Raw genomic sequence first — 16,805 nt, forward strand, 5'->3', positions numbered from 1 at the left:
CCGTGGGAGCATCCTGCACAGAGAGGCGGGCCATAAAAAATATCCCGTTGAACCACGGGCTTCATCAAGGCAGAAACACGGCTGCTGATTTCTGCGTCTCCAGCAAGGAGTTCACCACAGAACAAAACCACAAAAAAAAAAAAAAAAAAAGAAAGAGACAGAGACAAGGCTCATTGTTTCCCTGAATTTACTGGATGATTACTGAACCGTGGCTTCATTTTATGTGGATATTTCTGTGTGTTTTAAAAGTCCGTGGATGTCCATTCCGGATCACTGACTCCGAAGGGAATGTGGGTGATGACACAACACATGAATATAAAATGACTCGGGGATGTCAAATAAAACTGTATTATTCATATCTGCGCCTTCAAAAGAAGGCATCTACGGCACATAAAATCACGTGGGCAACAAAAAAGCCAAAAATCGTAAAGATTCCAGAGACCGTAACCCGTTGAGGCCCTAAGCTTGAAATTTCATGATGTGAAAAAATGGAGAATTTTTTTTTTTTTTTTTTTTTTGAGAGAGAGAGAAGGGGAGGGAGGGGCAGGGGAAGAGGGAAAGAGAATCCCAAGCACGCTCCATGCCCAGCGTGCAGCCTGACCCGGGGCTCCATCCCGCAACCCTGAGATCACAACCGGAGCCAAAGTCAAGAGCTGGCTGCTCAACCAACCGAGCCACCCCGGTGCCCCGAAAACGAGGAAGATTCTTGATGCACTTCCTTCGTTGCCCTTCTCCAGGGTAGGTCGTGGTGTTACGGCCGAGGGCCTTGGCGTGGTCGCAATAACATAGATATCGAAATACGCGATTCATAGTTCAGGATCTGGCCTCCGAGCCGTGTCAAGATACAAGGGTACCATTTTATCCAGCGCTGTTGGCACTTTGACCTTTCTGGAAAACCTGTATCCTCCTCCACACCCTACACTCTTTGTTTGCCTGTCGAGTCAACGCAGTTGACTACTTAGGGCTGTAGTGTGTAAAGTTCTACCCATAATAATTCCCCGTAAATTTGGGTTCTTGTCATTCGTAAAAGAACCACCTCATCAATCACAGGCCTTAAAGTCCTAATTCCAACTTGAATATGGTGCTTCTTAGCAAGATTTTCTGTAGGGGACACATAAGAAGACACATTGGTTTGAAAGCTTGGAGGATCTCTTCTCAAAGCACGCCGTGAAAATCCAAGTTTTAGGCTACCAAGCAGTGACTACCTCCCTCAGACCCTGCTGTTCAGAAGCCTTTGGAAATTTAGAGACATAGAGTCTTGATTCAGAAAGCACAACTTCCCCCATAAGAATTCAGCAGAAGATAAAAATAACCTAACTGAGCTCCCACTCCTCTCTCCAGACATGATGTCTAGGAAGGCCAGATTCTCATCCTATGTAATTCTGTGAGAATTCCCGCAGGGAAACCCGCGGAAGAATTCAGAAACCTCCCTCGCGGAAATTCTCATGGAGCTATGTAGGATGAGAATCTGGTTGATAAACAATAAACAGAAAATTCCTTAAGATATGATCTTTGGCCTCAGTGAAGCCCCAGATGGTAACTGGGGAAAGATAATCTTGGGGCTCCAGGACATTGTCTCCTGGGTTCTAGAGAATTCAGTGGGCTCTTCAGCAATTCTCTCGCCATAGAGGGACATATGAATATTTGTAAAATTGCCCCATTCTTTTTTAATCCAATTTCCAATAAGGGCGCATGGGACCAACCAAATATTAGGCAGGAGGGTAACATATTTGCATATGTGGGGGGGTGGTATTTCAAAAATGACATAGGTCTGTTGTAAAACATTTAAAAAATAGAAATGCATATAAAGTAAAAAAAAAAAATTTTTTTTTTTTTAGAAAGCCCTGAAAAAAAAAATCTAAAAGACTTTTCCAATTAATGCAATTCTCCTATTTCTCTTCGCAGAGCTAAGGGGAAAAATGAGGTCAGATTATCATCCGGTGGCGACTGAATAATTTTGAAACCTTCACCTACTTAGAATTCACTGTGGCATTTTCTCTAAGGAAGAGTGAGTGGGAGTTTTTAATGTGCTTCAGCTCATAAGGTGGAGTTGCTGTGATGTAAATACAGAAATGGGAATCCGGGTCAGGGTCACGGAAGGGCAGGGACGGGCTTTGTCATGCTAACCCTGGCCAGGACACGGAAGGTCCAAGGAGAGCAAGGCCAGGGGAGCCCCACAGGTGAGACTCGCAGGAGAACCAGGAGTCAGGCCAGTCAGGAGAGAAGACCTGGAGGACCAGGACGGCTGCCCGCGGGCCCTTAGTAATCTGATTTCCTCTCTACCCGTTCTAGGCTTTCTGGTCGGGGGCGGGGGAGATCGTCTTGGCAGGCGGTACTGGCCGACACTAACGGGGGCTTGCTACGTACCGGGCTCCCTTCTGAGGGCAGTGGTGCACGTGCCACCGAGTCCCCGTGCGGCTCAGCAGCCCCACGACACAGGACTGCTCGTACCCCATTGTACAGACAGCAGACCTGACGCTTGGGAAGGTCAAGTCACTTGCTCAGTCGTGTGACTGATGAATTTGTCTGAAGTCAGCTCTTACTCTTTCAGTCTTTCTCTGGGCACAACGACCAGTGTCATGATAGTCGCCTTACTGATGGAGGGGTGGTGAAGAAAGCCATTCAGAAAAGCACACATGGGGGCACCCGCGTGGCTCAGTGGGTGGAGCGTCTGCCTTGGGCTCAGGTCGTGATCTCAGGGTCCCGGGATCCAGCCCCACATCGGGCTCCCTGCTCAGCGAGGAGTCTGCTTCTCCCCCCTCACGATCCCTCCGTGTTTTCCCGCCCCCTTCTCTCTCAAATAAATAAATAAAAATCTTTCGGGGAAAAAAAAAAAAAAAAAGAAATGCACAGGTCATCTCAGCTTCCTAAAAGGCATGGTGGAGATTTTGATTATGACGTCATCAGTCCAGCCAGTCGGGTCAAAATTATTCATCTGTTGTTGGAATGTGAACAGAACCTCAATGCGCTCTTGAATTCCAGCTCTTTGGAATGCCATACACCTTTGCTAAGCTTCATAATGAGCCCGAGGTAGCTCCAACAGGGGTCGTTCATCTGGGGAGAGGTGGGAGCCGACGTCGTTAACGGGCGAAGAGAAGTAAGTCTTTTACCATCTTTTACCCGAAACCATCTCTCACGAGTTCATTTGCCCATATGCTCATGAACTTCCCTCCTGACCCCCCGTTGCCTCTCCATCAGCCTGGAGTGTCTGTGCTCAAGTGAGACCTTCCTAATTGCTCACACACACTTACAGCACGGGTGTGCTTTCCATCGGGCTACTTCTTGGAGGGAGCCTTGAAATCCAGAGATCGGGGCGCCGCGTGGTGCAGTCCGGTGAGTGCCTGACTCTTGGTTTCGGCTCAGGTCGTGATCTCAGGGTGGTGAAACCGAGCCTGACATCGGGCTCCATCCTCGGCATGGACTCTGCTTGGGTTTCTCTCTCCCTCTCCCTCTAATCCCCCCACCACCACAGCATGCACTCTCTCTCTATTTCTAAAATAAATAAATCTTAAAAAAAAAAAAAAAAAAACAGAGAGGATTTTTCATACTTCTGCAGTCTCCTTTCTACTCATCTCCAGAGTTGTAACCTGATTCCTCCTAAGTAGTCCTCCCTGCCCAAGATTGAGCTTCAGAGTGCTCGTTGCAGTAGATCTGAGAGGTACAGAGGCGACCTCATAAGCTAATCCCCAGCAATTGCACTGTTGGGGATTTACCCCAAAGATACAGATGCAGGGAAATGCCGGGACCCCTGTACCCCGAAGTTTCTAGCAGCAATGTCCACAATAGCCAAACTGTGGAAGGAGCCTCGGTGTCCATCGACAGATGATGGATAAAGAAGCTGTGGTCTGTGTATGCAGTGGAATATTCCTCAGCCATTAGAAACAACAATACCCACCATTTGCTTCGACGTGGATGGACCTGGAGGGTATGATGCTGAGTGAAGTTAGATAATCCCAATCAGTTTCAAGGACAAGTTTGTGTAACCAAATAATTCCCTAATGGCCAGGTTGACTGGAGGGGTCATTTCTGAGCAAGGTAGTCTCCTCACTACTTACAGCCCCCAAGTCCCATCCTCTATGCCATCAAAGTAAATTTAACGAGGTAAAGTAAAGGCCCACAGGGTTGCTAGTGGATGCACTCGGCTGTAAACTTCCAAAGAGCCTTTCTGCTTCGGTGATTTTCCCATACAAACAGCAAAACGTGCGCATATACTTTAGGATTTCACATCACAGTCAAAGCTGAGCCTCTGAGATCAAGTCAAACAGCAATGTGAACCATCTGGAAGGACCTGATAAGTGGAGTATACACATACACATGTGGCTGCCGCCTTGAGATCCGTGGTGGAAGCATTTGGAGAGCAAAGAAGAGAAACAACTATTTCCCTGAACCAGTCCTTTAAAAAACAACCTCATCCTTCCCCCCTCCCCTTCCAAAATCACAGGACTTGAATTCCCCAATCTCGACTGTCCCTTCAGCTCTGGGCCTTTCTAACCAGCCTTTTCCTCAGGCTCGAGGAAGGCTTGCTTGCACTCCACTGCTGCAGGGGTAAGGATGCGGCCTCGCAGGACAAATGGAAGACCGGATCCTAAGGCTTCTGTGTGCTCCTCCAGGTGGAGCCAGGTGGCTTGCTTCATGGGAACCAGGTGCCAAGAACAAACCAACGAGACGAACAAAGCTCCTTACAGTTTTTCTTTAAACTGGAAGGCAAAAAAACCAAAAACAAACAAACAAACAAACAAACAAAAAACAAAACTGGAAGGCAAAACAAAACAAAAAAATAAAATTAAAAAAATAATAATAAACTGGAGGGCATGCAGGGCGCCTGGGTGGGTCGGTCAGTTGAACCCTGACTCTTGATTTCTGCTCAGGTCACCATCTCAGGGGTGTGGGACAGAGCCTCGGGTCGGGCTCCATTCTCAGCTCAGAGTCTGCTTGAGATTCTCTCTCTCCCTCTGCTCCCCCCACCTCTCTAAAATAAATAAACAATAAAGCGGAAGGTGTGGATATAGAGAACCAACCTAAATAAGAAAATGGCTTATGTTATTTGTACTCATTTCCTCAGGTAGGACGTATCTTCTACACATGGGCACGGTTTCCTTTTGGCGCCAAGGATAAAAAGAGAGGACCAAGATCAGGTCAGGCTTCTTGGTGGCTTTACCTATTAAACACGAACGATGAGTAGAAGATATGGACAGGAGGGAATTTTATCTGCACCTGCAAGAGGAGCAGAAAGCAGAACAGGTCAGGGCTGCTCAGAGAAATTGTCTGAAACCTCCTGGAACGTGAGAACCGACGACAACGCCGAGTCTGACTTGCCCACCAGCAAAACCGCGGAAGCACAGAGAGAGAGAGAGATCTGAAAAAGAAAGAGCCCCCTCAACCTCGGTGGAAAACGTGATCCACCTTCACCCCTGTTCGACCTCAGTGATGCTTAATTAATAGTTGGGGCCACGCTGCTGTAATTAGGGCAGCGAGCGTTTGGTTGGCCACTGGGAGGAAGGTTGTAAGTATGGGGCAGGGATGGCGTAAGACCAAGTAGATTGGCAGCTCGTACCAGGTGTCCCCTGCCGCTTGCCAATGTTTCCCTGCGCCGAGAGCTGTGCTGAACTGGTGTGTGTCCAACGAAGGGACGACGGTCAGGGAGTGTGGGGGGAGGAGGTCCAGTGTGCTCGTGGGAAGCGAACGGCGCCGTAGGCCCACAAACGCTCTTAACACGACCAGAGAGAAGAGCCAGGTTGGGGGAAGGAGGGGCCAGAGGCAGAGGCCAAGAAGAAGGAGGAGGCGCAGGGATATGAACGGCCCCCAGACCTGTATCTCCTTCACCCTCTGCCCCAACCTGTTCCCGTGTGACCTCGGTGAGAGAATCCGCCGTCGTTTCTCCTGTAATGACAGGAGCTCGCGGTGTCTCCCGACCGTAACACAGCAGCGCGTGAACGCTTCCCCCGGGAGCTGGGGAGGCCCTCAGCAGATCTGTGCCCAAAGCACAGAAGTTCGGTCTTTCTGGTCTCTCGTCTCAACAAGTGCTAAGGATGAACATTCATTCATTCAACAAATATTGAGAGAGCCCCCGCGTGTGACCGGATCCGTCCTCAGCCGGTTAACGTGTTCTTTAGGTTGAATTGTTCAGGAGTCTGAGGATTAATATGCAAAGAGCAACTGAGAAACCACAGAGTGTTTAGAATCCCTTTTCCTTCACTATTGCAGAGTGTCTCGAGAGCGTGGTTGAGGAACGACGTGTTGAACCCCATCCCACCCCCCGGCCCTTCCTCCTTTCTCTTCCGCCCGCCCTCTGACCTCGAGCCTCCTCTAAGGTCATCCGTGACTGTCCAAACCTGCGGACGCGGTGCGGGTCTGTCTTTTTTCAACTGAGGTTGCGGCATTTGGTATTAATGATCGTTCCCTCTCGGCCAGAACGTCTGCCTTGCGGGGTTTTCCTAGCCACGGTGTCGTGTGTCCTGAATATTTATAAAGTGAGCGTGGAACCAAGGGGATGCGGGCACAGATCTCCCCTTTGTCATCTTGTGACCCTGAACAAATTATTTAAACCCAAGGTGGTTTCTGCATCTGCAAAAGGAGGTGCTTACAGCCGCCTTCAACACGCTCCTTATGTTGTGAGGATTCCATGAAGGTAAAGCAAGCAGGGCGCCTGGGGCGTGCCCGACATACGAGTTCTGTTTGGGTTTCCCTTGACTCCCTGTGCCCCGCTACTGGTGTTAGGTCCTCCCCATCTCCTCCCTGAGTCATTGCAGGGCCTCCTCACAGTCCCCCTGCCTTCAGGGGCTCATGGCTGCATTCCATTCCTCACCTGCAGACTTTCTCAAATGCAAAGCTGATCCTATCACATCCCACGTAATAGGAACCCGGTGACCTGAAGGATAAGCAAAGTCCACACTCCTAAGGGTGGCGTGAGCCAGGCTCATGTCTGCAGCTTCAGTAACAGCCACAGGCGTCTCCCACCCCTCTTACCTGGGCCGCATTGGACTACCTTTGGTTCCCAGAGCGTGCCGTGCCGTGCGCACACCTTCCTACCTTTGTACAGGACCCTTGCTCTACTTTGAAAGCCTTCGCCACCTTTCCTGGCTGGATTAGTTCAGTGTGTTCTTCAAGATCCAGTTCGCCATTACGTCTTTTTAAATTCTTAAAGCAGACATTGTTGACTCTCCCTCTACAGCGCTTCAGTATTATCTAACGCATACATCATGTTTTCACCATTTATCTTGCTTACCTGTCTTCCCAATCAGGTGTGTGCTCCATGAAGGACTCTCGCTGTGTCCTGTTCTTTTCATAGGGCCTGGCACCTAGTATGCTTAATACATGTTTGTTGACCTGATTACATAAACGATGAGTTTATGCGCCAGGACACCTGTACCCCGATGTTTCTAGCAGCAATGTCCACAATAGCCAAACTGTGGATGGAGCCTTGGTGTCCATCAAAAGATGAATGGATAAAGAAGATGTGGTCTATGTATACGATGGAATATTCCTCAGCCATTAGAAACGACAAATACCCACAATGTGCCTTGACGTGGATAGAACTGGAGGGTATTATGCTGAGTGAAGTAAGTCAGTCGGAGAAGGACACACATTATATGGTCTCATTCATTTGGGGAATATAAAAAATAGTGAAAAGGAATAAAGGGGAAAGGAGAAAAAATGAGTGGGAAATATCAGAGAGGGAGACAGAACATGAGAGACTCCTAACTCTGGGAAACGAACTAGGGGTGGTGGAAGGGGAGGTGGGTGGGGGGTGGGGGTGACTGGGTGACGGGCACTGAGGGGGGCACTTGATGGGATGAACACTGGGTGTTATTGTATATGTTGGGAAATTGAACACCAATAAAAAATAAATTTAAAAAAATGAGTTTATGTTTTGGCAGGGACAGAGTTGGAAAAAAAAAAAATAGAGTGCAGCATTTGAGCCCGTTTGAACGTGAGAGTGAGTCAACCGGGCGTCATGGGCAGATGTGCGGAATCCATGATGAAGGCAGCGTGGAACAAAATCGGGGTCTGCGTGACAGCAAACGTGTGTGTGACATGGTCCACCGAGGAAACCGATTCGACCTTTTCAAAAGCAAGGGCACATAGAGGAGTATGTAGGTTCAGAACATGGAGTGATGATCAAATGCTCATATGTAAATTATTCAGAGCGCACAGAATAGGCGCTCACCTTATTCAGCCACCGTGGGGTTGGCCAGCAGGGTGCACAGTGACAAGCTCCCATTGAACTTGTGGACTGAGATGAGAAATAGCAGAGGGCATTGCAGGAAATCTCCTTGTGCCCAAGAATCGTGAGAAAGTAGCCAACTTTGAGGAGGGTATCTGAGCTTAGACACGTAAGAGCTCCAATAGAAGAACGATGCTGGAATCGTCTGTATCTGTGGGCGTTGGCATGCCCTGCCTCTGCGAGAGCCATCACGTATATGAACCATTGATTTCGGTTTCAAATGATTTAACTAGAGCCCAGAAAGATTCCCTTAAGCCACCTCAATATATGAGAAACAGCCAGTGATATTGGGTCGTTAAATGTCTCAAACTATTAAATTTTAGCACTGACCACTGAGCTTATGTCTTAGACCTCATCATATTCCCGTGGAAACTAGTTTAGTTTGTGACTTCCTGGAAGCAACATTATAATTTAGCCTCAGTCCTCAGGGCACCTTTCTTGGTTGAAGTTAGCAGCATAGTGTCTAGAGAGGACAACAGGCAACTGTAAATTTAACCCTCTGGATCTTTTACACCAATGTGGCCTGAACTCAAGTTTTTTCTTCTGAAATTACAATGAAAAAAAAAAAAAAGAAAATGAGAAATAATAAACAGATAAGTTATAGGGCAAAATCATTAACTGTAATATTAAATTATCAAAATTTCAAGTTCTCTGGTTTAATTCATTCGAATTCGTTTATCATTAAAATGACAAATGTTTTAGTAACTTACTGAAAGGTCTTTGTGATCTCACGTCTAAGTGGAATCTTAAAAAACCAAACTCAGAGATACAGAGGACAGATCGGTGGTTGTCAGAGTCAGGGTTAGGGGTTAGGTGAACTGGGTGAAGGTGGCCAAAAGGCACAGATTTCCGATTATAACATAAATGGTGACAATGGTTAACAATACGGTATCGTATATTTGAAAGTTGCTCAGAGAGTCTTAAAAGTTTTATCAAAAGAAAGCAATTCGTAGCTATGAAAGCTGTGCCCACTAAATTTAATGTGGTGACCATTTCACAGTATGTACGTGTATCAATCATTAGGTTGTACACCTAAAACTAATGCAATATTATGTGTCAGTTATATCTCAATAAAACTGGGGAAAAAATAAGTCTTAAGAGAGGCCTTTGGATTTTTACTCCTTTATTAAACTTGGCATAGTAAGTTTCCTGTATTCTCCGCTGTTTCATGAATATTGTCATCATATGGACCAGACGTTGGCAAACTACGCCCACGGGCCAAATCTGGCCTAACTCCTGCTTTTGAAAATAAAGCTTTACTGGGTCGGAGGCACCCTGACTCATTTGTGGCTGCTTTCATGCTGTGACGTAACGAAGTCTGTACGACACGCAAAACCTAAAATATTCACCACCGACTCTTTGTAGAAGAAGGATGCTGGTCTTTGGCGTGACAATGGTTATTAAGCCAAATAAGTAAGGCCTGTTCTTTAGAGTGTTGAACCCAGAGCTCCTGAGCCCACAGACTCCAGGGCAGTTTATCTTAAAAAGTGAAAAATAAAAAGATCTCAAAAAAAAAAAAAAAAAAAGCTACCAGCTATCAAAATGAATTTTTCAGCTCTACCAGCAATGTTTTTAAACCACGAGCCGTCAGAGTTCCTTGCCTACCACCAAATATGTTCAGAAGCCTAACGTAAGGGACGTTTTATGTGCCGAGTGAGCTATTTGGCTCTGTTACTTTATGTAATCCTTTGAAAACTGTTAAGTGGCATTCATTTTGAGATACAGGGGCGATGGCTTGCAATCTAAAACTGATTTCTTGTAAGAAAGTGGGGAAGATGAAATATAAAATCACTCTGTAACTCGGGGCCCTGATGACTCATAAAATCTTTCTGGGCTCTATTTAAATCGTTTGAAACTGAAATTAATGATTCATATATGTGATGGCTCTTGCAGAAGTAAGAAAGGAGTCATGATTCATCTAATATTAGTGCACGGGCTTTGTTCTTACGGCACAGGGTGGAGAAATGCATTTCCAATGGCTTGAGATGTGTGCTCTCGCACGTGTCCTTTTGCCTGATTTTTGGATACCGAATGGAAATGAGGTTGATTAAACTAACTTCCCCATCGCATTACCATGGAAAAATTCACAATATCTGAAAACGAGAGGTCATTCCTCATCTCTCTGATGGGTCATGGTGGCCCCAGTGCACCAGACAACATTGTGTGTGGATCTGCATCTGTTCTTACACCAAATATGTTTAAAAAAAAAAAGGACATAGCAGATAGTTTCCTGAACAGTTGAACAATTTGGAATAAAGCAACATTTTAGTAAGTTGGATTATGTTTTCCTACTGATTTAAATTGTATTGCAGAAATGGGTCTTCAAATAAGGTTTCCTTTCTCAACCCACACCTGCAATTAAAACTTAAGACATGTGGAGAAATCCCATTTACTAACAAGCCACTCAGGTCCTTTCAGATTCAAGGAGTCCTAAAAAAACAAACTAAATCAAATAGATTTCCAAATTTTAAAAATGCATTATGTAAAACATCAATTTGGAGAAAGGAGTCACTATCTAAAATGTGGAAAGAGAGAAGTCTCATCTCCCTGTGTAATCCTTACGGAATAAGCGAGAAGAAAAAAGAAAAAGAAAAGGCTCTCCTGTCTAATTGAATGACTCTTCTCATAAAGCCACCGTGATCTTCTTTTTTTTAAAAATTTTTTAAAAAATTTTATTTATTTATTTGACACAGAGAGAGAGAGAGCGTGCACAAGCAGGGGGTAGGGCAAAGGGGGGAGAAGCAGGCTCCCCACAGAGCAGGGAGCCTGATCTGGGGCTCGATCCCGGGTCCCTGAGACCGTGACTGGAGCCAAAGACGCTTAACCGACTGAACCTCCCAGGTGCCCCCGTGATTATCTTTTGAAGATGTATTTTGAGGGTCTCGACACCCTTAGCCGAGGTGCTAACCCATGTAGCGGTTGCGTTTCTGGGATACGTGTCAACGGGGGACGGGAGTAAGGCGAGTAACACAAAAAACCCAGGAGAGCAAAGCCGAAGTTCATCCTAATCATGGGTCCCTGAGATGGGAGCCCGTTTCTGCTCCGCGTTGATCCTTGTGGCAAGTCGAGTCACCCGTGTCCTTCGTCCCCAACAGCGGATTTGGGCGCTGCCGTGGCCGCCGGGTGCTCTGTACGGACCCCTGGCTGTGCTGCTCAGCCTGACCGTCCCCACGGCCCCGCGGCCCTGCAGCCTGGCAGCGAGGCAGCACAGGTCCTGTTTGCATTTTGCTCCGAGCACTTCGAAAATCCTTGTTGACCTACTAAAGGGGACTCAAGTTGGCCTTTCTTCGTTGATTCGTACTAACTCCTGCTGCTTTCCCTGCACCTGCCCCTACGACACACGCTTGTGACCTCCACGCCTGGCCGCTGGCCCTCTGCTCGGTTCTGTCCTAAGGCCGCAGGCTATGTGGCCCCGTGTGGCCCCGGCAGGTGGCCCGGGTCGTGATCCCAGGGTCCTGGCATCGAGCCTCTCCCGCTCCCTCTGTACCACCCCGACCCGTTCTCATATTGTCTCTGCTCTCTCGCTCCCGGATAAATAAATAAAACCCTAAACAATCACAAAGCAGAGCAAACCACAAGGGGCAGTGGAAGCCAGCTGGGGCCCGCCCGCCCGTGATACGGGCTAGCACACTCCACGGCAGCCTAGAGCTTCGGAGGGCCTTTTTGATGCGCACGATTATGGTGGTTCAAGGGAGCAGGAGACTGAAGCAACGGGAGAGGGCAATGAGGCCCGATCTACGTCGGCCAGGCTGGTGTCTGCCGTCCACACCAGGGCGATTACTCTTACCCACGACTGTGAGATCTGAGCGTTGATCACGAGATGCGTGTCCCTCCGCTAACCGTCCCGGTTTCCAGGAGAGGCTGCCCTCGAATCAGCCGGAGGTGCTTGTCTCCCTGAGCTCAGAGATCCTCAGAGAAGGGACGCTGCCAGTCTCCCGGCGCCAGGACGTTTTCGCTCAGCCCAGCAAACATCCTTTCTTCTGGAACACAAGCCCTAACTGCGCAGCGAGCGCAGCGACCTGTCTTCGTCTGGATCGTATTTCTTGGCCCCGTGGTGGGTCGAGGTCCCAGACGGCCTCCTGGCCTCCCTACTGTGGCGACTTACGCACCTTGCGTTAGCGAGCCTGCTTGTCCATTGTGTTACCATTTTGCTATTTCCCGGTAGGTTTGGGATCCATTATGATCTTCGGATCTTTCCTCTTAAACGTGAGTCCTGTTTTCCCCTTTGTCTAGCTCAAAATTAGCTTTCCTTCTTGGGTAAAGGACTCTTTTATTTTTGAAGGACTTGGCCCATGACTTCGGGGTTTAGAAGTAGTTCTAAACTCCTACCTTTCTATTTTTTTTTTTTTAGGAAAATCCTTTCCTATTTTTTTCAGCAGAATAAAATGCCCAACCCCACCCCACCCACCCCACCCCTGCAAATGCCACATATAAGAGATAATAGAGGTCTAAAATGTAGAGAAGTAAGTCCAGCTCCTTCATTATACAGATGATGACACCAAGACTTACAGGAATTAAACAGTTTGTCCCGGACCTCGGATATTCCCAGGAGCAGGGGCAGGATTGAAGGCAGGATCATCCGATTGCCCCCGACATGCTCGTCTACACTGAAGCTTTGCAGCCGTGCCTTACGTCACACTCACAAGTTCACAGGAGAGGACAGCCCGACGAGAAAGCTATGGAAATTGTAAATCCGAAGGAATTTCATAGAAAACTGCCTTTATTGTAAATAATCTTACGGATGAATAGTACGTGCATTATAAACTAGACTCTCATGCTATATCATACTGGAAAATTTTATGTATTCAGTTGGCCAGAACCCCCCCCCCCAAAAAAAAAATCTGCAAAACCCTCCAGTTAATCAAAATGGGTTCTCCCTCACTGGACTGGATATAAATATGTACAAATGTGTGCGAGTATAGACAGCACAGAATGGTGAATCCAGGTTCCGTAGTTATCAGTGTGTGGTCAAGCTCACTGTAGCTGTCGTCCCGATCTCCCCCGTGATTATTTCATGGAAATCCCGGCCTCTTATCGTCTCACCTGTAACTAGTCCAGGGTGAATTTCTGAAAGATGAAGGTGCCCTTCTAAAGGCACAGCCACAATCGCTATCACACCCACAAATATTAATAATCTCTAAATGTCGAATATCCAGGCCCAGGATTGCTTAACTGCATCAGGGAGCTGGCCAGTGTTCCTCTTTTCCTAATTTTCATCTGTGTGTGTCCATGTAACAGCTTGTGCGCTTGATCGAGATCCAAATAAGGTTTTACGGTAAAAGTGCATGTGCCGTGTAAGCAATCGATGCATGTCTCTTCAGTCTCTTTTATTTTTTTTTATTTTTTTTTTTTATGATAGTCACACACAGAGAGAGAGAGAGGCAGAGACATAGGCAGAGGGAGAAGCAGGCTCCATGCACGGGGAGCCCGACGTGGGATTCGATCCCGGGTCTCCAGGATCGCGCCCTGGGCCAAAGGCAGGCGCCAAACCGCTGCGCCACCCAGGGATCCCCAGTCCCTTTTAAACTATGGGTCCTCTTCTCTGCCCCCGCACGTCTCCGTCAAAGAGAAGGGGTTAACGATCTCGTATAGTCTCAGCAGTTTGCCTTTCGCTGAACGCACCCCCGTGGTGTCACTTAGCGTGTTCATGCAAACCTTGTATTTCCTATAGATTGATAGTTAGGGGTAGAAGATTGATCATGGTCAGACTCACTGGGGGCAGAGAAGGCCACTTCATAGGTGACAATGTGTTCTTCTGTTGGGAGGTGAGCTCTTACCAGCTCTTGATGGTCCGTGTCAAGATCCATTAGTTCACTAGAGAATTTTTTTTTTTAAGATCTTATATATTTATTCATGAGAGAGACAGAGAGAGAGAGAGGCAGAGACACAGGCAGAGGGAGAAGCAGGGTCCATGCAGGGAGCCCGACGCGGGACTCAATTCTAGGACCCCAGGGTCATGGCCTGGGCCCAAGGCAGACGCTCAGCCACAGAGCCCCAGGTGTCCCCCCCCCAGTTCATTAGAGATTTCAAAAAAATGTGGTATTTCACTTTGTTAGCCAAATTAGTGCAAAAGAACATTCATTCATGAACTTGTGGGTTGCTCTTCATTGCTCCTGTTCTGTTCCCTTAGAGATTATTTTGCGAAAGTATAGGTGAGCAATATTTCCTGAATTCTTGCAAGGTCTGTGGCCTTTTTACTTGAAGATCCTTTGCACCGGTTATAAAATCTGTGACTCACATTTTTCTTCCTTTGAGTGTTTTAAATGTGATACTTCAGGGTCCTCTGCAGAAAATATTACTGTCATAGAGTCTGATTATCTGAATTTCTTTTTCTTACAAATGACTTGGGTGGTTTTTTGTGGGTTTTTTTGTTTGTTTGTTTGTTTGGATACACAAAAGATTTATTATTGTGTTTTTAAAAGAAACTTCTAGCTCAAAACTAAAGTCCCATAGTTTGACTAGAGTATGTCTCAGCAATGGCTGTTCTTGGTTGATTTCTTTTTAGGGATGTGATGTGCTCGTTCAGTACGTGGTTTCAATCATATTTCTCTAAAAAAGACCGTGCTTAGCGTTTGTGCTATTTCGTTGCCCTGGTTTTCTTTGACTTTCAGGCGTCTCCCTTGCGTGCCTTTATCATCTGTCGGGAGATTTTTCTGCCCCTTTTTTTGTCAAACTCCCGGTCTTTCAGGTCTCTGTTAGTCACCTCCCTGAGCCCTTTCCCAACCTCTATCCTCTTTACTGTCATAGTACTTCTGTTTTGACACATATCAAATAATGTATTTTTATGCTTGGTTTTTCTATCAGACCATGTTTCTCAAAGCAAGGACAATTTCGTGTAAATCGGCATATGCGTTAAGCATAGGACTTGGCGTCTAAAAGACATTAAAATGTATGTATTTTGAATGAATGAGTTTAATGGTTGATTATCAACATGCCATTGTAAGTATTGAGCAATCATTGTTCATTAGTTTAATTAATCATTGAACATTAATTATTAATTTAAATGTTCATTAACATTTAAACTGGGACGCCCGGGTGGCTCAGCGGTTGGGCATCTGCCTTCGGCCCAGGGCGTGGTCCTGGGGTCCCGGGATCGAGTCCCACATCGGGCTCCCTGCACGGAGCCTGCTTCTCCCTCTGCCTGTGTCTCTGCTTCTCTCTCTGTATGCCTCTCGTGAAAAAATAAATATTTTTGAAAAACAAAAAAAGAAAAATTCAAATTATGCTAGATGTTAAACTCCAGGACTTTTCCCCCAACTCTTTCGCCCTTTCCCTATTACCCCCACGGCCACCATTGACTTGTAAGGTAACTTTTACCTTTAGGAGAGACACTCATCAGGAGAAATGTACTCCTGATTATTCTGAGAAAATCAATTGTGGAATCAAGGTGACAAAAAATAAATAAAAATCAATATGCTTTGCATAAACCAGAGAGAGCGATCTGCAGAGTTACAGAGGTTGGACAGGGCCTGGCATAGAGTTCAGCGTGACTAGAGCTGAGACTCCGAGAAGAGATGAAGCTTACAAAGGAAGGTTGGAGGCAAGTTGGGATTATGGCGTGTCACACTAGGGAGCCGTGATCTTGTAGATTGGGGGTTCTCAACTCAAACGAACCCCACGGTAAGCTGAATAGTGGCCGCGTAAGTACATGGGGTTTGAATCCCTGGAACTTGCAAATGTTAGTTTATGAAGAAAAAGGGTCTTTGCAGATGCGATTGAGTTAAGGATCTTTGGAAGAGGAGATCACCTGGGTGGGTGGGTGGGTGGACCCTAAATCAAATCACAAGAGTCTTTCTAAGAGAGAGGCGGGGGGAGATTTGACATAAACTCAAAAGAGAAGGTGGCAGTGTGACCCAGCGGCAGCCACAAGTCGCCGCTGGGAGCTGGAAGAGGTAAGCAACAGCTTCTTCTCTAGAGCCTCTGAGGATAGCACAGCTTTGCTGAGAAACCGCTTTGGGCCCAGTGAGACTGCTTTTGGACCCGTAGCCTCCAGAACTGCGACAAAATAAATTTGTGTTGTCTGAAGCCACCATGCTTGGGGTATTTTATTACAGCAGCCACTGGAAACTAATACTAACCTAACATCCTCCTTTATTAATTGAGATAAAATTCACATACTGTAAAATCCACCCTCTTAAAGTTTACAATTCAGTGGGTTTTTTTTTAAGTATATCCATAAAGTCGTGCTTTTGGTTTGTAATCATCGCCATTTGTCTAATAATTTCAGAACATTTTCATTACCCCCGAAAAGAAACCCCGTGCCTATTACTTCTCACTCCTTATTCCCACCTCTGGCAACCATCAGTCCAATTTCTGTTTCTTTGGATTTGCCAATTCTAGACATTTCATAGGAGTGGAGTCACACAATTTATATGCTTTTATGCCTGCCTTTTTTTCACTTGACATTGTTCTCAGGGGTCATCTATTATGGATCCGTGCTTCATTTTTGTTTCTCACTGGATAATGTTCCCTTGCGTGGATAAACCACATCTGTTTATCTGTTCATGAGTAGATGCGTATTTTGGTTACTTCAACTCTTTGGCTATTATCGGCAATACTGCTGTGGATGTTCATGTACAGG

The 16,805-nt window shown here is 46.5% G+C and overlaps 1 protein-coding gene and 1 long non-coding RNA gene across 10 annotated transcripts in view; both read left to right on the forward strand.

Moving 5' to 3' along the window:
* The window catches only part of RNLS (renalase, FAD dependent amine oxidase), a 277,111-nt gene that overhangs the window by 140,291 nt on the left and 120,015 nt on the right, over window positions 1-16,805 (forward strand). The window lies entirely within an intron of this gene.
* Window positions 186-7,715, forward strand: LOC140619781 (uncharacterized). Its single transcript, XR_012019567.1, has 3 exons — window positions 186-3,097; window positions 3,199-3,333; window positions 5,063-7,715. It is a non-coding gene; the product is annotated as an uncharacterized lncRNA (long non-coding RNA).

Source organism: Canis lupus, chromosome 27, assembly GCF_048164855.1.
Source record: "Canis lupus baileyi chromosome 27, mCanLup2.hap1, whole genome shotgun sequence".
Classification (NCBI taxonomy): domain Eukaryota; kingdom Metazoa; phylum Chordata; class Mammalia; order Carnivora; family Canidae; genus Canis; species Canis lupus.